General features: G+C 45.6%; 1 pseudogene; it reads right to left on the bottom strand.

Moving 5' to 3' along the window:
- Window positions 1-2,503: 2,503 nt before the first annotated feature.
- Window positions 2,504-18,181, bottom strand: LOC126059514 (inactive pancreatic lipase-related protein 1-like; annotated as a pseudogene).
- Window positions 18,182-22,989: the final 4,808 nt, after the last annotated feature.

Below are 22,989 nucleotides of genomic sequence, written 5' to 3'. Positions count from 1 at the left end.
AGCAAGCATCTCACCTGATCTTGATTCTTTGGCTGATGGGGTGACCCAGACCTGCATTCCTGAAGGGTCTGGGTTGTTAGTAGTCCTGTCTGAATTGGGTTGCTGTAGCTTTCCATTGATTTTAATCACAAGGAATGGTAGTACTAAGAGATGCCCTAAGGGATCTCCTGCATTCCAGACATACTCTTCTTTACCTCCATTAAAAAACCATTATGTAATATCAATCCAATTTTCCTTTGATAACCAGGTTTAATTACACCAGCCAATATGGTAACTCCCTTCTTTGCCTGTTGATCCAGAGGCATAAGAAGCCCCAAGTAGCCAGGTGACATTCTTAACTTCCAGTTCAATGGAATCAGTGATGTGTCTCCAGATGGGAGCATTCCTCCCTTTGTAATTAAGACCTCTAAATCTGCAGAACATAGGGTCATGGGGACAGGAAACAAAAATTTTGTGAGTGGGTCACTAGGGGTAATAGTGAGTGGTATCACTTCCATTTCCACCACTTGATTCCTGGGACCCATGAATCTTGCCTATGGGAAAAAGAGCACCATGTATTGGATGCTGGTTTAGAGAATATATAGCCTCCTGGAGAATATTGCCCCAACCCTGCAAGGTATTGTTACCTAGCTGGTGCTGTAATTGGGTCTTTAGAAGGCCATTCCATCGTTCTATCGAACCAATTTTTTCAGGATGATGGGGAACATGGGAAGATCAGTGAATTCCATGAGCATGAGCCCATTGTCGCACTTCATTTGCTGTGAATTGAGTTCCTTGACCCGAGGCAAGGCTATGTGGGATGCCATGATGGTGGATAAGGCATTCTGTAAGTTCATGGATGGTGGTTTTAGCAGAAGTATTGCCTGCAGGGAAATCCTCTCAATGGGCAGAACCTTGAACAGTGCACCTAGTTGTTCACTTTGCTTGGCAGAAATGCCCAAATGTGTGATTGTATACTGATTTATGGGCTGTGGCCAAGACTTTGGTTGGATGGTTGGGGATGTGAAAGGAACATGATTAGAAAATTGGAGACTAGGAGGTATGGGGAATAGGTGTGTGAATAGACCTCTCTGAATGGGCCAAAGAAGTGAAGATATTTGTGTCTCAAGTGAATGCTCACCAAAAGGTGACCTGAGCAGAGGAGGATTTTAACAATCAAGTGGATAGAATGACGCATTCTATGGAAACCAGTCATCCTCTTTTCCCAGCCACTCCCATCATTGCCCAGTGGGCTCATGAACAAAGTGGCCATGGTAACAGGGATGGAGGCTATGCTTGGGTTCAGCAACATGGAATTCCACTCACCAAGGCCTACTTGGCTACAACAACTCCTGAATGCCCAGCCTGCCAGCAGCAGAGATCAACACTGAGTCCCTGGTATGGTACCATTCCTCAAGGTGATCAGCCAGTAATCTGGTGGCAGGTTGATTACATTGGATCCCTTCCATCACAGAACGGGCAGCCTTTTGTTCTTACTATAGCAGCACTAGATAATGAAGACAACACTTTCCTTGGTGTCTGTCTGGGCTGGACCCATAGTGAGAACACTTTCCTCAGAGGCTGTCAGGGCTGGGCCCATAGTGAGGAGAACACTTTCCTCAGAGACTGTCAGGGTTGGGCCCGTAGTAAGAGGACACTATCTCCTTGGGGTCTGTCTGAGCTGGGCCCATGGGGAGGAGAACACTCTCCTCAGGGTCTGTCTGGGGTAGGCCCGTGGTGAGGAGAACACTTCCTCTTTGGTATCTGGCTGGGCCAGAAGCATGGTGACGACTGACTGGCTAAGGACTCCCCAGCAGTCTCAGCTGATTGGCTGGAAGAAAAGTTCCCCTCTGCTCTGTGTGTGCATGTTCCTCTCAGAAACCATTCCTTTGGTTCCCTCCTTAGTGCCTGGACTTGTTCTGTGGATGGAGGAGAGAGGAACTCCATGTAGCCCTGGCCCAGGGTAAGTGGTAGCTGGAACCCTGTTGGCACTCTGCAAACGAGCCGGGACCAGTCTGTGGGCCCTGGAGCAATTTACACGTCACCAAGACCCAAGGGCATTGATCAGTCCCATCACCACAGACTCTGTGACCACAAAGGGGCCACGCCACAGCAGGCCTTTCCATGATCCCTCAAGGTGATGCCAGGGTCAGGGGAGGAGCACTGGAATGGGGTCAGGGGCCTGACCCTCTGTCCTGACGTGACATTTCATCACTCTGTGAGTCTGAACAGACAACTCCCCCTCTCTATAAAATGAGGGGCAGGATTAAAGGCTCTGCTGAGGCTCCCTGAATGCTCGTACTCTAGTTCTGCTGTTAATTTCTCACCTCGCCCCTGCTCGGATAAGGAGAAGACAGTGGGTGTGATGACCAAGAACGCTGGGAACACAAGGGTGTTTGGTGGGAAGTCAATGGCAAGAAACTCAAGGATGTGGAAATGCTTAAGAAATTTTTAGAGGTTCAAATGTCCCCAACAGGTAGCACCTGGCATCAGCGACAGACTTTGTGAGTAGATGGATGCATCAGTGGATTTTATTGATGTTAACACAGGGAATGGGTTTTGCTGACGTAAACACAGGGAGCACATTGGGCCTGGAGTTTAACAGGGTGTGAGAGTGAGCAGCACATCTTCTTTCACTACAGAAGTTGTACCTGTGGAGAAAAGTGAGTGCTTTTTAAGAGTTGGGAAAGCTGTGGAGATTAGATTCTTCAATTACTTAGGCAAAGATAATTGATGATTTGCAATTCAAAAGGAATGAGGAAGGTGGCTTCAACCAGGTCCTGGAGATCTGACTGCCACCTGGCTTCCAGTCTGAGGACCCAAATGGCTAAAGAGCAGACCCTGTGTTCCACCAGATTGTGGGCCCCTTGAGGCAGTGACCTCCTGCTTCTTTTCATTCTCCACAAGCACACAGCGGGCCCTCCATAAATACAGTGCATTGGTTTACAGTTGGACTACTCTTTGCTCATTCACTCTTGGGATGCATTTGAACAATATAACCAGTTGCCTGCTGTTGAGTCAGCTCTGCCTCATTTCGGTCCCATGTGTGTAAGAGTAGAACTGTGCTCCGTAGAGTTTTCAATGACTACTTTTTCAGAAGTAGATCTCCAGGCTTTTCTTCTAAGACATCTCTGGGTGGACTCAAACTTCCAACCTTTTGGTTAGCACCACCCAGGGACTCCTTGAACAATATGGTAGCTACACTATATTGTGCTTTTACTAGCTGCAGGCCAACTACTCTAAATGATTTATTTCTAACAATTTACTTCACCCTCACAGCCCAAGTGTGAGGAGATGCTATTAACACCCTTACATTATAGGAGAGGAAACTGAGGCACTGAGATTTCACAGTTAGTAAGTGATGCAAAAAAAAAAAAAAAAAAAAGGAAAGAAAAAAGCCAACATGTAAATCTAGGTCTGACACCTTAGTCCAAATTTTCTATGGTGAGCTCACACTTCTAACCTTCCTTGGCCTTGCCTACAGATGAGTCAGAGGGCCTAGCTTTCCCCTGGGCTCCCCCACCTTCCGGGATATGGGGCTAATTACTTCATGTCTCTGAGCATCAATGCCCTCTTTTGTAGAAGAGGGCATGGCTCCCTCCCATGATTGTTGAGAATCCAATGACGTAATAAATGCAAAAAAAGTTTTAAAAATTAAAAAAAAAAAAAATGCAGGTGTAAGTGATATTATCAGTAAGGAGTATGGCTATCCTGAGAGCTTGCTCAGCTCTTGGCACTAATCTTCTTAATCTATGGCTGCCCCTTCTCCTTCCTCCCTGACACCGGCCTCCTTCTCATTACTCTACTGGGCTGTATTTTCAAGGGACATCTCCAAGATTTTAAATTCATGGGCTTCACTCAGGCCTCACTGCCTTTGAGCTCTGAAGTTTTGCTCTGCTCGTCTCCACTGGTCCCTCACCACTCTTTTTTTTTTTTTTGGTACTTCATTTGCTTTTCCCTGGAGCCTTAACCTGGCATTGAAGGCTTCCTATCATATTCTTCTTTCTCCACACCTTGATCCCTGCTCTCAGCAGCCTGGCCTTCCCCCTACCCCTCACACGCCAGCCTCATGCCCCTGCTCAAGCTTGTCCTCTCCTATCTCTGAAATCCCTCAATCTAGAGAAGCCTATGGGCCCCTCCCCTCCAGCACAGCCTCTCTGCTTTCTTCCTGGCCACACTTGTTGAGCTCCTCACCCTTGAACTCTTTATTCTGTTGTCTGACCTTTCCTGTGAAACTCCAAGGCAAATTTTCCCCACCAGCTAAACTGTAAACTCCTTGAGAGCAGGGTTTCTTTTTGCATTCCCCACTGTTTGCCAGGTGCATCAGGTACTTAATAAAGTCAGAGAGAAAGGAGGGAAGAAGAGGGGGAAGGGGGACCACATTTCTCTCTTGATGCCACTTCATTGAAGGGAACTCCAGTCAGCAGGCAACTTGATAGGACTTGAAACCCCAGTGACATGGGAAAAAAAATCTGAGGGGAAGCTGAGAGAAGAGGTGGGTCCAAAATCTCGATTTCCTTTGGCCCTCCAATTATCATTATTATTTTAAAATATCAATTACTGGCCATTTCTACCAGATATTTAAATAATTTGACTAATTCAGCTTTTTTTTTTTTAACTCCCCTAACTAGTTTGTGTGACTTTGATTTTCCTATATTTGAAACATCTTCTGTCTAAAATCAGATTCTCTTAAAACAGATTTTCTTGAGTCCACACATGACAGAAGCTGCACTCATGCCACTGAGGGATTTGGGTGGCAGCTATACTCAGCACCTTGGGGTGCCCTCAAGGACATTCTGTTCCATTTCTAGGAAGTACAGGAAGCCATGCCTTTGCTCACAAAACCTGGAAGGTGCAGCCTCCTGGCTGATTTGGTCTCTTATTTGTTTTCCTTCCTCAAACCTCCCTGTGAGCACGTCACTCCTTGGGAACATCTCTCATTTTTAAGATTCCAAAGATACCACTTTCTCCTGACACATCTTAAACCACACAGTCTCCAGGATCCAGGCCTCAGGTCCACTTCCTAGTGGGGTCCTGAGGAACTGACTTTAGACAAGAGTGTCCTCCAGTGAGGCCCCTGAGTGGCACAAATCATTTGCACTGAGCTACTAACCGAAAGGTTGGCAGTTTCAACCTAACAAGCAGCACCTCGGAAAAAAGGCCTGGTGATCTGCTTCTGTAGAGATTACAGCCAAGAAAGCCCTATGGAACACAGTTCTACTCTGACACACAGTGGAATCGACTTGAGGGCAACTGGTTTGGTTTTGGTTTTTGTCCTCCAATGGGGACATAGAAGAATGGCCTTGGACATATGTCCAGCCTGTACAGGCCCCTGCCTGGCCTGGCCTGGCTTCTGTGTGCTTTAATTGAGGGGGCCACATTGTCCACTGACCACCTATCTGGGCAGACTCTGTCCTCTCTTTCTCGGATAGGGAGGACTCAGAAGGGGTCATTCAGCTTGATGAGAGAAGGCTGCAAATTCAGCCTCAGCTCTGCTCTGCCATCCCAACCCCCATACCTGGGCAGCCACATTCCCTGGGGCTGAGCTTGGGGCAGCTCTGGCCCAACCTAACCCCCAAACCCTGAGACCATAAGTGGCTGAGAGCCCAGGCTGCTGTTCCTACAAGCCAAGAATGTCCTGCAGGCCAGAGCTGGGGTCCGAGGAGGGTGGCAGGGGAGTGTTTCTGCTTTGGGAGACAGTGCCTTGACCTTCTCAGGTGACTACTTCCATCCACGTCTTTCTCTCCAGCTGCCACTTTCCTCCTGCTCAAGGACCCCAGTGGTACAAAGTGAGGCAAGCAGCCCACAGGTTGGGATCTACAAGCACTGCCACCTAGCTCTCTTCCCTTACCTCAAATTAATATCATTCAATAAAATTGATTTCTTTTTTGTTCTATTATCTTGAAATTTCTCTGATCTTCCCTTCTTCCAACTGTAGACACTCCCTAGTGTATGCTTATAACCTTGTACCTTCAGACACTATGTAACGTATCAACCTCTGTCATATTTTTCCTTGAAGGCAGTGTCATATCTCCTAATCCCCACAGCCATGCTAAGGACACCAGTCAAGTGCCCCCAACAGAAGTGTTTGATGCTCTTTGTCAGCAGCTTGCTTGCCTGGGAAGGAAGGGAGATTTTCTTGGCTTTTCTGCCTTAAGTATAACTGCTTTTCTGGGGTGAGTTTTCATTACAAACATGAACCTACAGACATCCTTAGATACAAGCCAGCAAAGATACATACACTGTCTTCTCTTCTCCCTTTTGCATGGTGATCTTCGCTGTACCCACTTTGGGGAAGGTTGGATTTACCACGTTGTTATTCCAGAGAAACTTGACTTTCTCAATGGTTCCAACACTGAGCTTTGCATCAAACTCATTGGAATGGGTAGAGCCTGGTGTGATAATTCCCCTTGAAATAGAGAAATAGAAACATTCCTGTTCACATGTCAAGGTCAAATGACAATACAAGGCCATGCCACTTTTTTTTCTACTATAGATTAACAAAATTATTTTTCCAAAGTAATTCCCGAATAACGAATGGAGAAATGGAAAAGCCAGGTATATGCTGGTAGCTTCAAATTATTATTTAAATCATTTCTTCAAGCTCATGTTAATTTCTCCTTAATACTTTATATAGAAAAATATATAATTCCTTCATATGGCTTTGTTTTGAGGGGGGATTATTTGTACAGTAAAAAGTTAGCCACTTAGTTTAACACAGCAAGCATGAATTACTAATCAGCAACCATGATATCTGAGGTAATGTTAGGTTTATTTTTAAAAAAAACTGATGTGTAGAGAAAGAACTGAATGCTTGGATTTATAATAGAAGGGAAAAAATATTAGCAAAAGTCTGCAATTAGCTTCGGTACCTAAAGAATTTAAAATCCATTGATATATAAATAAAAGATAAGTGTTTAAGCTAAGTGCATAGACTTGTTCATTGAAGGTTTTATACTTCATCAAATGAGATACAGCACTAAAATACAGAATTTACCTGAAGATGTCATACTGGAGAGTGTTTCCCTTATTTCCAAACAAAGCATCTTTAATCTGACCAGTGACTGCTTTTCCAGACAGTGTTACAGAAACCCCGTATCTCCAGCCTGCACAAATGATTGAAAGGAGCTCAATTTATTCCCACAAAAAGAGGTGCCCCAAACCCTGGGTTCTTGTCCCTGCCCTCACACTGAAGCATGAAAATATAAGAAATTCAACTTGTTAGTCTACAATTCAAGGCCTTAAGGGAAAGTACATATCTACTAGTGTCTTCCTCTAAGGAACCCTGGTAGCGCAATGGTTAAGCACTTGGCTGCTAACTAATCAAAGGGTCGTTGGTTCCTACCCACCAGTGGCAACGCAGGAAAAAAGACCTGGCAATCTGTTCCTGTAAAGATTACAGCCTAGAAAACCCTATGGGGCAGTTGCCACACAGCAGCAGTGTCTTCCTCTACAGCTGTGCTACCCAGTATAGGGGCAACTAGCCACGGGTGGCTATTTAAATTCAAATTCAATCACATTCAAAATGGAGCTCCTCAGTGACACTAGCCACATTTCAAATGCTAAATTGCGACCTGTGGCTAGTGGCTACTATATTGGACAGTGTAGAACACACCCATAATTGAAGAAATTTCTCTTGGACAGCTCTGCTCTACAATGATGTTACTATGAGTTAAAGTGGAAAGAGAAGGAACAAGAGAGGGTCTCCATGTTTGGAAATGTAGCTCAAGAGTGCAGTCTTATGAGTACGTCGTGGGCAAGGCTTGTCTTTTGTCTGCACCTCCTGGGCCTTGGGCAGTCAGTTTCTGCACAGAGCAGGTACTCAGTCCTCACCCAGATTTATGGAGTTCTGGCCCTGTGCCCCTGCACACACACACATACACACACACGTAAACAGACACTCACATACATACCTACACATACACATACATAAACATGCTCACATACACACAAACCTATATCCATATACACACATAAACACGCACTCCTTCTATTGTTGAAGAAAGTTTAATACTTGTGTATTGAAAGGAACAATACACACATTCACACACACAAAAACACTCACATATACAAACAAACCTACACACATAAAAACACAAAAACATACCTGCACATAAACACACATATATACACACACGGACACACAAGTATACAGACACACACACCCAGACTCATACACATACAAGCACACACACATCCTCAGAGACATTGTCCTTATCCATCTGTCTGGTCAGAGCCAGGTCTCCGTCCCACAATGCCACAAGAGCAACCTGTCATTGGCCAAGCCCAACACACTTCTAATCACTTGCTCGGTCTCTGTCTTCTCGGCTGGTTATAAATTTCATGTGTATGGTGTCTTGTTCATCCCTGCACTCCCAGTGTCTAGCTTAGTCTGTGGCCCATAAATAAATGCGAGTAGGGGAATGAATGCCTGGATTCGAATGTTTAATTTGTTGTTGTCAAAATACGGGCAAGTATTTCAGGCAGCACTGCCTCAGTGGAAGGATTGATTAACCGATGTTGTCTTTAAAATATGTACATATATATAAAAAAAAAAAAAAACTAGATATAGTGATGAAATATTCTACATCTTGATTGTGGTGGTGGTTACGCAACCATTCATTTGTCAAAACTCATAGGACTACACACTAAAAAGGGTGACTTTGGCTGTCTATAAATTATATCTCAATAAACCTGACTTTGAGAAGTTTACGAGACATGTATTACATTTGTATATTCACAGTCCCTGTTTTTACAGTGCAGCATTGATGGAGCTACTGTAAGACCAGCACCAGTTGCCATCAAGTCAATTCTGACTAATGGTGACCCCACGTGTGTCAGAGTAGAACTGTACTCCATAGGGGTGTCGATGGCTGATTTTTCAGAATTAGATCGTCAGGCCTTTCTTCTGGGTGAATTTAGACCTCCAAACTGTTGATTAGCAGCTGAACACTTAGCTGTTTGCCCCACCATAGGACAGAGTGGTATAAAGGAGCCCAAATATGCCCAGACTATGAGTCAGAATTGACTTAACAGCAACAAGTTTGGCTTGAGTTTTGGGCTATCCTATGTCCTCTTCCATTCAGTGAGTTTTTGAGAGAAATCATACCTATCCCTGCCCAGTTTCCACCCTCCTCCACCAGGGGCAACCCTGAGTATCAGGGAACCATGGAACAAGGCGGGTGGGGTGGGAAGTGGGGAGATCGGAGGTGGGCCTCTCAAGGAGCCCAGCTCAGCAAAGAGCTGGCACCAAATAAATGTTTGCTGAGTGAATAAAAGAACAGGGGCATAGGAGACAGTCTTAAAAAGGAATAGTCTGAATGATGAACTGTGAAGTGGTGAAAAGCCAGGATAGGTGGCCCCAAAGACAGGGAAACTGCCATCATCCCGTTAATTATGCAATTTTCTTCTACTCAATTAGGGCCATAGACATAAGTTGGGAGACAGGCACCCTCAGTTGTCTTAAATGGGATAGTTTGGGTGGATGTGTCCTTTTCTTTGATGCATCAAACTGTGATATAAAAAGTCATTGCCTGGGGGCACCGCGCTTCTGCTGATAAGGGTGATGGAAAAACTGGAAACGCATAGAAGCGAAGTCTGCACAGCATGATGAAAGTAATTAATGTCGCTGAATGGGACACGTAAAAATGTTAACATGGCATTTGTCTGTGTGTGTGTGTGAGTGTGCGTGTGTGTGCGTGTATATACTTACAAAGAATAATCAGATGAAAAAAATGCATTTCAGGTGCTGAGATGTTACTTAGTTGAGTTTTCTAAGATAATCAAAATGTGCGCAGAAATATGTCAGGCCAAAGGAAACCCCTTCGTTTATAACAGAAGCTAAACTTTCTTTACATGGGAGAGAAAGCCAAACTGGCAACTTACGAGCAAAATTGCTGGCATCTCCTGTGTTCAGAAAGAATTTCTGGGCTCATCACTTGCCTTGCCGACAAATTTGTCAGCATAGTGACCCATCTGCGGGCACCCTTCATCTGGACAGGGAAAGCACCTATTCTAAGGAGAAGAGAGAGTGGTGAGTGAATGATACATGTGGCAGAGTAGGAACTCAATTTTCCTGAAGCCTCAGTTTCTCATTCGTAACAGAAAGGGGGTTGGAACTGACCATCTCTAAATTACCTTCTTCCAGGGCAATGGCTCCCAGCCCCGAAGCACATCACATTAGGACTAGCTGGGAGCCTTACAAAATACTGATGCCCAGGCCCTGGATAGATCAATCATACCTCCCACTCGTGGTGTGCTGGTAAATGTTTAACAGTGGATCTCCAGGGGAAAAAGTCCTTATTGTAGCATTTGCCAATTGCTGTGGTGTAAATACTCTGATCATGGCCAGTTTCAAGCTACCAACATGATATTGCTGAATACAGGGCTGCGAAGCCATGCAAAATATAGGGGGACTCCAGCACATTGTTTCTTCCATCTGTCTCCTCATTGCCAGCTGGAAAAGGCATGAACGCCCAGCCTGGCATATCAAACCCCACATCTACCTTCTCTTCTCTCTGGGGAGCTCTCTGATGGCTGCCACCCATTCTCTTGTTTCTGCTCTGCCCTGGACATAAATGTGCACCTCTGCTCTTCCTTCTAAGTTCCACCGTTCTCCGGGCCAGGTTTGAATGTTGCCTCCTGCTGGTAGTTTTCCCAGACCATTGAATTGCCAGCTCCTCTGTCTGATTTCCCAGAGTCTCCCTCTTTCACATGTCTCATCTGGAATTTTAGCTGCTCCTGCCTAAAGTTTTTGTTTGTGTTTATTTTTGCTCTGCTCTACAGGACCATGAAAACGAGCACTGGTGGCGCAGTGATTAAGTGCTTGGCTGCTAATCAAAAGGTTGGTGGTTTGAACCCACCAGCAGCTATGTGGAAGAAAGTTGTGGCAATCTGCTTTTGTTAAAATTAACAGCCTTGGAAACTCTATGGGGCAGTTCTGCTCTGTCCTGTAGGGTTGCTGTGAGTTGGAATCGACTTGCCAGCAACAGGTATAGGACGAGGAGCTCTGAGGCATATTAACAAACATGTAGGAGACGGTCAAGAGAAACTCAGGGGAGGGAAGTGTAAATCCCGAACACCGCAGGACAACAGTTTCGCGGTGGGGCAGTGCCGCTGCACAAGGCGAGACAAGGGCTTACAGATGTAAAAGCCTTGCAGGAAGCACAGGGGTACGCAGCAAACCTGTCGGCATTGAGGATGCTCTCTGAGTAGTACCTGTAGCTTCTTCAGTGATTGCAAGCCACAAAGTCCCGGGTTCCTGGGGAGACAAATCAGGAAGTCAGCGAAGAAGGCCAAGTGGCTGTGGCAGCTCCTCTGCCACTCTTTTCAAGGGGTATGGTTCCAAAATTGGAGCATATTTTTGGAAATTTTGGCATAAGTGGTTAAGCACTTGACCACTACCCCATAGTTGGTGGTTTGAACCCAACCAGAGGCACCCTGGAAGGCAGGCCTGGCGATCTGCTTCTAAAAGGTCACAGCCTTGAAACCCCTGTGGAGCGGTTCTGTTCTGAAACACATGGGGTTGCCATGAGTCAAAATCAACTCAATGGCAATTTGTTTTTAATTTTAAATTAGGTAACTGGTAGCTACTAATTAATTGTTGGGGCTATACCTTTACGTGACAGTTTGTAATTCTTTTTTAATTGTACACTCCACAGCATCCGAAACTACATTTTGAGAAAGTATTAAAATCAGTAGAACTAAGATGTAACAAATGGCGTGTCTATATTTTTCAGAAGTAAAGCCCAGAAGAGGGAATTGCATACTTTTAAAGAGAACTGTCACTTTTATTTTTGAGATTAGCAGTGGAAAGACGCTGCTCACCCAGGCCAGTGACACCCCTTGCTGTGGCTTTACCTGTCCAGATGTCATCGAGATCTATGATCTGTGACAGGGCATTCTTCTGGCATCCTGGCATCTCCTCCCCTCCATTGGGGAAAAAGTCAACGTGGCCCACCAGCTAATTCGTTCCCAAACCTGAAATGTTTGGAACAGCAATGAGCTGATTGTCATCCAGGGTCTCGTAGATAAAACCCAAATGCACAGGCTCACAGCCAGGGCACGGGGTGGGGGTTGGGAGAAGGGGTTGGGGGGCTCACCCAAGAATGGGATGAGGGGAGCTGCATCCGTGTGAATCACATCTACAAAGATAGCGTCAGAGGGATCGAGTCGAACCTCTTCGGGAGTGCCCTGGAAACTTGCTTCTGTGGGATCCAACCCTGAAAGAGAAGGTCAAAGCTGAGAACAATGGGCCTGGCTGGAGGTGTCAGCAGGACCAAGGTGCCCAGGCCACACACTGCCCAACTCAAGGGGTACCACACCCTGGAGTTATGTAGTGCCTTGGCCTTGGGTGTTGAATATAGGAAAGTATAGTCTCAATGCTGCTCATTAGAAGTAAATAGAGAAGGGCAGAGGGTCAAGAAAACTTAGATTTGCTTGCCTGAGGATTTTTTCCACATCAGATTCCCTATTTACTTGTATCATCTTTCTTTCTGAAAATTCTCTTTTTCTCCCCAAGTTTGAAAAAAAAGAGGGTGAAACATTATGGTATCATAGTTAAGAGCACAGAATCTGGGCCTAGGCTGCTTGGGTTCACATCTCTGCTCAAGGCTTCTTGGGCAAGAGCATGATCCTGGGCGAGTCATTGAACTTTTCTGTGCCTCATTTATAAAATGGGGCAATAATAAACATCCAGTTTATATGGCTCTTACAAGATCAAGTGAGTTCATATATATAGCATTTAGCACAGTGTCTGGCACACAGTCAGGGCATGTAAGTAAAATACTATTAATTTGCCTTGGCTATATTTTCTTCCTGATAGGGATCCTGGATTTGTCAACGGTTCTTTGAAGGTTTGCTCAGAGCAGCTGAAAATGAAAGGGAGAGTTCTTATAAAGGTAGAGAGCTGCTTGAGCCAAGACTCAGCAAGAATAGGTTTGCATTTCAGTTTCAACACTAACTAGTTGCATGTGTGACCTTGGGCAAGTTACTTGCTTCCCTGAGCCTCAGTTTCCTCAGCTTTGAAGATTAAATGAGAAAATATATGTAAAGCACTTGCACAGTATTTGGAATAAGTAGTCACTTAATATATGGTTGTTGTTGTTAGGTGCTGTTGAATTGGTTCTAACTCATAGTGACGCTATGTACAAAAGAACAAAAACACTGCTCAGTCCTACGCCATCCTCACAATCATTGCTATGTTTGAGCCCATTGTCCATACTAGCCTTACTCTGCATTTTCCTGAGAACTCACTCCTGGGTGCCTAGTTGTGCTGAGTGGCCCATATCTCTGGGAAACTTGGATCTAGAGAGGAGGAACCGGATAGAGACAGAAGAAGCACTGGGGACCAAAGTCACCACCTGCCTCCTCACGGTGAAGAAGGACCATGGGCTTCTTGGGGGCTTTCTAAAGTATTCTGTGCAGCCTGTATCCAGTTCTGCCACAGCTGAGAGGGATGGTCTCCTTCAGGGCAGCTTCCAGCTGGGCTGCTGTGTTATTGCTGTACTCTGGGGTTACCGTGGACGAAACCTGGGGTCCCTGCCCCTTGGGCCTCACCTGTGATCCTGCCCAGGCCTGGAGTCCTGCTGCCTGCCCCAGCAGCCACGTGGGCCCCCAGGCTGTGGCCGATGAGGTGCGCTTTGGAAGGGGAGTAGCTGTAGTTTTTCTGGAGAGGGAAAATTGCATTTTCAGGGCATTTTTGTGCCACCCTAGCGTTTTTTTTTTTTTAATGCAAACTCAGAAGTGTTACTCCTCTGCTGCAAAACTTCCACAGCTCCCATTGCCCTTGGGATCAAGCCTGAACTCATTACAATGGCCTCAGAGCCTTGCTGACAGTGGAGTGTGTACGGAAAAATAGTGCCTATGGCGATTTTTTTTTTTTTTTTTAATGGCAATTAGTTCCAAATTGCTGAATGGCCTGTCACAGCTGCTGATGGAAACTGGGATGGCCAATAGAAACTGCTCATTGGTGACACCTTTCCCTCCTCCCAGGGGTGCCCAGGGCATGTGCCATATCTGTGATACCTCAGATAAGCCTCTGCTGATCCAACACCTGTTTCTCTAGACTCTTCTTATGCCAAATACTTCGCTAAACTTTCAGTCCCTCAAAAATTCATATTCTCTCACCTCTGAGCTTTTCCGCAGGTATCCAACCACTTGCCCAGCTAAAGTGACACAGCCAACTTTCACTCTCAACTTGGATGTGTCCTCCTCTGGGAAGACTGACTTAACTCCCCTCCCCCACCCCAGTCTCGGTTAGGGGCCCTTTCCCCATGTGCTGCCATAGCACCCTGCACTGCCCCCATGAGACCCAGGATCACACTGTATTTCCCTCTCAAGTCTTTGCTGTAAGCTCCTAAGGGCTAGGACCTCAACCCTCCTCTTTACCTCCTAGCTCAGCTCTGAAAATATTGGAGGAATAAACAAATGGCACAGAGCCATGAGGTATTTGCATGTGTTGGCCTCAGAGGTGTTTACCCAAAGGCATTTCATTTAGTGGCAAAGTTAGACACCACATATGATTTTGTGTCCTCAAATATCTCTGGTTTACAGTGACCCTGGACAAACATGTTGGGTTTTAATGGTGTGTAGGGGTGATGATTTAGTGACCAGGAGTAATTAGAACTAGCAGGGTCTTTTGTAAACAATTTAACTATAAGACAGAAATGGCTGGGACCTTTACCTGACTTAGAAAATAGTCATAAGGAATTAACTAAAAGGGCCAGGGTAGGGAGAAAAGATGGACATGATTGTGGGAGAAAAAAATTTCTCAATGTGCCAAGGTAGTTGGTGCTTATGAAGTGTGTCTCCATTTGGCAAACAGAGCCCCCTGGGGTTTTGGGTGAGACTATGTGCCCTGGAGCTAAACAGCCTGGGTCAAATGATTGCTCTTCTTCTCTCACAGTCTTTGATTTTTCAGCAAGCTACTTAACTTTTCTGGACCTCAATCTTCTCTGTAAACTGAAGGTGATACCAGAAGCCCTACCTCCTAAGTGTTAGTTATTATTATTTCTTCTTCCACAGGTGTTTCGTTATCGAGACACATGTCAGAGATTTAGAAGTAAGAGCTGAGAGAAATGTCAGTTATTTCTATTTCTTCTTCAAATATGTGACTCCCAGCTGCATCGCCACCCAGCAGACACCAGTGGGCAATGCTTCCACCCTGACAGTGCCCGCCAGGACTCACCGAGAGAATGCTGAGCGTCTGGGCCACCGGGGCACCCACCACCCGCACGTTGTTGGCAGCCTGTGTGAAGCTGGTTTGGGAGCTCTTCTTCCAGTCCACACAGATAACAGTTCACCTGCCCCACCTGGAACATGTTCCGGGGTTGGGAGACATCGGGGTGTTATCATCAGGGCACTGGAAATGACATCCAACCAGGGTCAAAAATGGTGCTTACAGTCTTCAGACAGGGCTGCCATCCCTGTTCTCCTCCCAGGGGCGTGGAGATAAACTAGACTTTGTAAGAGAATCCTGTTGTCACTTTGGAATTATCCCTCAGGGCTAATGCTACAAGCAGGCATTGATTCCCTCTCTAGCTTGCAGATTAATTAAAGACTGGCCATGCTTGCTCTGATTTTCAACCACATTCAATAAGGTTGATTTAAAAAAACCAATAACCAAAAAAAAAAAAAAGCATCGCTTTGTCCTATTTTGAAAAGGAAAATCTTTAAATGCAGTCTCGGGTGGCCAGTGTCTAAATGGCCCTTGAAGATTTGACCACGAGGAGTCCTTTCAGTCTCACGGTAGAGTTGTCGGTTCCTGGGCCAGAGTTCACCCCGGTCAGCTGGGCATTTACTAGGTTTGAAGGTGTGTGGAAGGGAGTCCTGGTGGCTCAATGGTTAAGCTCTTGCCTGCTAACTGAAAGGTTAGACACTCTCGGGAGGTTGCCTGTCCTTCTGACCCAGAGGTGCTAGGTTGTATCCTAATTCTGGCACTTTCTGTTCTACTAGTTTGGTTGCCCAGTCGATCTTTGCTCTCCGTATCTCTAATAAGTGGTCACAGCAACACACCTCTGACTCTCAGGGAGGTGGGACTGATTTGAGCACAAAGAACAGAATGCCTCGTTTACAGGAATACAAGGCAATCTCATTGAAAATGGGAGCAGAAAACGCTTAGCCTTGATTTACCCAGAAATGACAGAGGGGAAGAGTTTGCTCACCCAGCAAATATCATTGCTTCAGGCAACTGACGTGTTCCGGGAATGTGGTATGGGATTTCTGTTTTTGTGTGAACAAAGGCATTTTAATTGCCTGAACTTGCCTAATACGTAAAGACTCTCTTTGAGTACCTGTGTGGAATTCCTGGAGCCCTGGTAGCGCAATGGTTAAGAGCTTGGCTACTAACCAAAAGGTCAGCAATTCGAATCCACCAGACGCTCCTTGGAAACTCTATGGGGTAGTTCTACTCTGTTCTGTAGGGTCACTATGAGTTGGAAGCAACTCCAAGGCAACAGGTTTTAGGGGTGGAGTTGTCTTTGAGCTCATTTGTTGAGGTCGCTTAAAATGAGGGAGGGGGATTAGAAGGAGGCAGTGGTAACACCCCCATGGCAGGAGGCAGGGATTAGAGGGTCCCCACCTTGCACATGTCCAGCGGCAAGCTCTCGTCCCCCTTGTCTATGAAACCGTGGATGATGAACCGGGTCTTCCTGTCTGTTTGAAAATTCGAAGACTCAATCGTTGATGGCTCAGAGGGAAGAAGAATTTGTGACAAACGCAGAAGTGTGGCATGTTTTCACGGCCTCTCAGGCCTGTCTCTCCCCTTCTCATCTCCTCCTATCCCGACCCCATGAACTTTTAAAGCAAAGCACAAAAACCACCTCTTCCATGAAGCCCACCTTGACTTCCTCTCTGTCTCAACTCCCCAAGTCAGTAATCGCCGCCTCCACTGGGTCTGGGCTATGGTCCAGCTCACCATCTGTGTCGAAAGCAGATACTGCTGTCCTGCCTTCCTTATCATTCTTGTAAGATCCTCGCCCCAGACCAGGATCCTATAACCAGCCATAGTCCACCAAAGTGAACCTTTTGTTCATTCACGCAAACACTGGAAACCTACTCTGTCCAAGTTTGCCTAGGCCTGGGGGTGGAGGCAGGGCAAGGGGGTGGGGTGGGGCAGGGTGTGGTAGAAGAAGGGGACACAGAGATCAACAGACTCTTGCTCTAAGGAACTCTGGTCTGTGGGGTGGGCACAGCCCCTCGCCCAGTTACGATGATGTGAAAATGACAAGAGGGCTCACTTGAAAGTTGTTTGGGTTTTCATTGGTATAGAGCAAGAAGCGGGTGCCGATCTTCTCAGGGCTCCAGGAGAGAATTTTCAAGGGCCAGATTGTAGTCCCAGCCCAGGGCTCCGCATTGGAAAAGCCCCCGAGGTCATCATAGCAAACTTCTTTTCCTAGAGTGAGAAGATAAATACTTACTGCGAGGTTCCCAAGGCCGGGCTCCAGGGTGTTGCTGTTCAGGCCTGGTCAGTCCCCTGCTTGGGGGGAGTCTGAAGACAATGGATGGCCCCCTGTGCTCTACCCACTTTTCTTGCCCCCAGTGCCCACCTACTGGCCTAGGACCAGCACCACTGGGTCCCACAGAGACTCAACATGCCTCCACTCAGTCCTGTGCCCCATCCCTAGCTCTTCTGATAGACATTCAACTAATGTGACAACAGAGTCCATGCTTGGTGCAAATGATTAACACGCTCAGCTGCTAACCAAAAGGTTGGAGGGTCAAGTCCACTCAGAGGCACCTTGGAAGAAACGCCTGGTGATCTACTTCTGAAAAATCAGCCACTGAAAACCTTCTGGAGCACAGTTCTACTGTGATACACAGGGGTTGCTGTGAGTCAATGGTGACTGATGGATGCGACAACAGGCATTGCTATCTCAATCGGTTAACCCAGGCAAGTATCACACTTGCATTTTGATAGGAGCGTTTCATGCCTTACCTGGAAAAGACTGGCCTTGGGCACCTGAGCAGGTAGGCAGGCTGCCAGCAGAGCAGGTCCCCCTCAAGCCATCCAGCTACCCTTCCAGCAAAGAGTCAGCTCCCTGAGTTTTCCTGGAGCCACTGGAAGCCCTGCTGTGGCTAACTAAGGCTTTCTCTGGTTAGTGGTGAGATCTTGGGTTTAAGCCCTTCCCGAGGGGCAGGGGTGGTGTTTCTTACCACTGGCTGCTTCCAGCAGAAGAAGTGTGATTGTCCAGATACTCAGCATCTACAATAAATGCAAACATGCTCAGCCTCCTCCGAGCACTCCCAGAGCAATGGGCAGACCGGGGAACTGAGCTCATCTTGCCTGGTGTCCGAGTTACTGCTGGTGGGGCAATGGCAAGTGGCTTACCTTGTCCAATGCTCCAGGCAGTCCCTCCACTCAATCAAGTGCCCAGACAACTTTTTATACTCCGGTCTTATCATTTGGATACAGCACTTCAAGGGAACAACAGATAGAATGTGTTGTGTGCACTTAATATTTTAATCTGCACAAATACACAAACCAATATTAGTAATAATAGTCAATCTTTCCACAAGATAAAAGAAAGTCTGATTAAAAAGGAGGGAAACATTTCTAACTGTGTGCCTGTGTAGCTATAGATGTGATTTTGAGCCAAGTGGGCCTCGCTTTCCAGTATTCTATTTCATCAATAGTTTGCAAGTCCTAATAAAGACACAGCAGCAAATCATAATAATGGAAGGTAGCATTTCTTGCTTAGAATGGATGTTGTTGTTGTTAGGTGCTGTCGAGTTGGTTCCGACTCACAGCGAGCCTATGTACTACGGAATGAACCATTGCCTGGTCCTGCACCATGCTCACAATTGTTTCGCTTGAGCCCATTTTGCAGCCACTGTGTCAATCCATCTCATTGACGGTCTTCCTCTTTTCCACTGACCCTGTACTTTACGAAGCATGATGTCCTTCTCCAGGGACTGCTCCCTCTTGATAATATGTCCAAAGTATATAAGACGTAGTCTAGTCATCCTTCCTTCTAAGGAACACTCTGCTTGTACTTCTTCCAAGACGGATTTGTTCATTCTTTTGGCAGTCCATGGTATATTCAATATTCTTCGCCAACACCACAATCCAAAGGCGCCAATTCTTCTTTGGTCTTCATTATTCATTGTCCGGCTTTGACATGCACATGATGTGATTGAAAATGCCATGGCTTGGGTCAGGTGCACCTTAGTCTTCAAGGTGACACCTTTGCTTTTCAACACTGTAAAGAGTTCTTTTGCAGCAGATTTGCCCAACACAATGTGTCTTTTGATTTCTTGACTGCTGCTTTCACGGGTGTTGATTGTGGATCCAAGTAAAATGAAATCTTTGATAACTTCAGTCTTTTCTCCATTTATCATGATGTTGCTTATTGGTCCAGTTGGGAAGTTTTTCTTTTTCTTTTTTTTTTTATTGAGGAGTAATTCATACTGAAGGCTGCGGTCTTTGATCTTCATCAGTAATTGCTTCAAGTCCTCTTCACTTCTAGCAAGGAAGGTTGTGTCATCTGCATAATACAAGTTGTTAATGAGTCTTCCTCCAATCTTGATGCTTCCTGTTCTTCTTCCTAAAGTCCAGCTTCTCGAATCATTTGCTCAGAATACAGATTGAATAGGTATGGTGAAAGGATACAACCCTGATGCATACCTTTCCTGACTTTAAACCACGTAGTATCCTCTTGTTCTATTCGAACGACTACCTCTTAATCTATGTACAGGTTCCTCAGGAGCACGAATAAGTGTTCTGGAATTCCCATTCTTGGCACTGTTAGCCATAATTTGTTATGATCCCCACATTCAAATGCCTTAGCATAGTCAATAAAACACAGGTGAACATCTTTCTGGTATTTTCTGCTTTCAGCCAAGATCCATCTGTGCATAGATATACACGCTCCCAAATAACACAAAGTAAAAGGAAGTGTCTGACTAAGAAAAGTCTCTCTCTTTCTTTCCTTTCCTCCTTCTTCCTCTCTCCCCTACTGTTCCCTTCTGCTATCTTTGGCAGATGAGCAATACCAGGCACGTAAGCTTTGACGACATTCTGCCATGTAACCAGGCATTCATAGACCGTGTAATAGCCTCTGACCACAATCCTCCATTAACCACCTGCTTCCGTTATCTATTGCTATGCAATGAACCAACCCAAAACTTAGTGGCTTAAAACAACAGCAGTTGTTGTATTGTGATCTCACTGTAAATTTGAATAGCTGTGTTCAGGAGCTCCCAAAAGCCCACGTCACCAGACCACATCGAGTCCGTTGAGTTCCCCAGATCCTCTGAAGGTTGCACATCTGTCCTCCAAGACTTGGCCCCTGGAGGCCTGTCATGAATTACCCACAGACATACATCTGTGAGCAGCTTGGCTGGTTCACACAACAAAGCAGATAAGCCTTCACATGGCAAACACCATTGGTGCACTACCCCTCAAGTTAAATATGTCCTAATGCCAAAGTTCAAAGGAGCCCTGGTGGCACAGTGGTTAAAATGCTTGGCTGCTAACCGAAAGGTTGGCAGTTCAAACCCACCAGCGGCTCCAAGGGAAAAAGATGTGGCAGTCTGCTTCCGTAAAGATTACAGCCTTGGAGACCCTTTAGAGCAGTTCTACCCTGTTCTGTAGGGTCTCTATGAGTTTTAATTAACTCACTGGCAACAGTTTATGGCAGTCTAAGGCATTTATACTTTTCATTTATACTACATTGTAGTACTTGATGCATGAAGAGCCTCATGATAATCAAATGGTGGATAAATTGGTAAATTGCTTGGTAGGCAATGTTGGATGGCTCTCTGCCTCCCTGGGCTCATATCTTGTTGCTTTCCACTTTGCCTTCTGCACATAGCCACCCTGGCCTTCATGGAACATGCCAAGTTCTTCAATGGAACATGCCAAGTTCTTCCATGGAGTATATCAAGTCCTTCCATTTAACATGCCAAGTCCATCCCCACTTCATGCCAAGTCCTTTCCCACCTCAGGGCTTTTGCACTTACTGTTCCCAGAATTTGAAACTCTCTTGCCCAGACCTCCACTGGGTTAGCTCCTTCTCGTCATTCAACAATAGTTCAAATGTCACTTCTGCAGTGGGGCCTTTAATGACCATCCCTGAAGCCTCTCCACTGTCAGCCTCTGACCCTGACTCAGACCACTTCTTCCCAGGCCATATTTCATTTCCTTTGTAATCATTTGTCACGATGTAATTATTGACTTGTTTATCTGTTTGCAACCTTTCTTCCTCTGACCTAGGATGCAATTACGAGGACAGACACCTTGCCACTCTAAATGGCTAACAATCTACATGCTGTCCTGCCACCTGAGTTTTTAGAATTTATAGTTCATTCTCGTCATTCTCTGTAGCCAAGGGCAGCAAAGTCCCTGCGAATATGGATTAGCGAATGATGAATCAGCCTTAATTTGACCTCAGCTAGGGCCTTTTTTGCTACTCTATGCCTGTATGTGTTCACGAAGGCTCAAACAAACCTGCATGAACTGTTAGCGAAGCAGCTGATTCACCATGCTGAATCTGCAAATAATGAGGGTCATCTGCTATGTAAGTCGGGAAAATCATCCCACATAGATCTGCCCCAATCTTTTTACCAGCTGGACAGTATTCTGGTGTGATGTTCTTGTTAGGTGCCGCTGAGTTGCTTTCAAGTCATAACGACCCCATGTGACAGAGTAGAACTGCTCCATAGGATTTCCTAGGCTGTAATCTTTATGGTGCCTCAGTGGCGCAGTGGTTAAGAGTTCGGCTGCTAACCAAAAGATAGGCAGTTTGAATTCTCCAGCTGCTCCTTGGAAACACTTGGGGAAGGTCTACTCTGTCCTATAGGGTCACTATGAGTCTGAATTGACTCGATGATAATGGGTTTGTTTGTTTCTTTGTTTTGTTTTTTGAATCTTTACAGAAGCATATCACCAGGTGTTTATCTCGAGCACATGCTGGGTGGGTTCAAACTGTCGACTTTTTCAGTTAGCAGCTGAGTGCTTAACCAGCTTGATTCTGGTATATGCATGCTTATTTAGCCAGTCCTCTATTGAAGAACATTTGGTTGTTTCCAATCTTTTACTGTTAAAAACAATTCCTTAATAAATATTCCTGTGTCTGTCATTTTCCACATGGGTGGGTATACCTGTGGGATAAATTCCTATATGTGGAATTTAGACCACAAAATATACGTACCTTTAACATGTTGATAGTTGTCGCTGCCCCAGGTTTTCAGTAGTAAGCCCCATTATCAGCAATCCCAGTGTTTGTTAGCTATCCCCTCCCTCACAACCACCCCTGAAACAACAGTGAGGTAGAGGCCATTAGCTATTTAAGCAGATGACTTTCAAGAGGTATATTAGTTATAGTTCTTTTGGCTGTAAGCAACAGAAGTAAATTCTGGCCAGTTAAATTAAAAGAGAGACATTTATCAGAAGAATATTGGGACATCTCATGGAATCAATGAAATAGTTGAATCAGGGCCACTCTGGAGATCCTGGCACAGGTAGCTGTAGGCCCCTCTCTGTCCTCTACTGGATTCTGCTACAGAGACTCCCTGGCACTGTGCATCTTAGTTCAGAATTCTGAATAACCAGGTGATTGGTCCTGGCTAGGTCAGGAGCCCTTCCTGAACTAATTAGCTCTGAGGAGTGGGTCACATTGGTAGAAATGACTAGGGTGCGCACCCTGCATCCACAGAGAGAGGTGAAGTTGTGAGCTGCTGCAAGAGGTGGGTGGTTCTGCAGCTATAAAATAACTATTCTCAATCAGTTGACTCAATTAGTACAAAAGTGCACAGTTCATGGCTCGAAGCCAATGAAGAGCAGATTTCTTCAAAGTATTATTTGTGTTCATCACGCCTTGATATAAGGAGGAGTTATCAAGGATGAATGACAACGCCGGAGACTGGCTTTCCTGGTTTCCAGTAGCAGAGAAATCTGATTAGCATTGCTGTGTTGTTTTAAGAAGCAACTGTGTATTCATCAGAATGAGTTCTTTATAAGAATGTGCTAATTTGAAGCACTTCATTTTCTACAAAAGCCAAAAGACAATG

This window comes from Elephas maximus, chromosome 16 (genome assembly GCF_024166365.1).
Source record: "Elephas maximus indicus isolate mEleMax1 chromosome 16, mEleMax1 primary haplotype, whole genome shotgun sequence".
Lineage (NCBI taxonomy): Eukaryota > Metazoa > Chordata > Mammalia > Proboscidea > Elephantidae > Elephas > Elephas maximus.
This window is presented reverse-complemented; position numbering and strand designations above follow the sequence as displayed.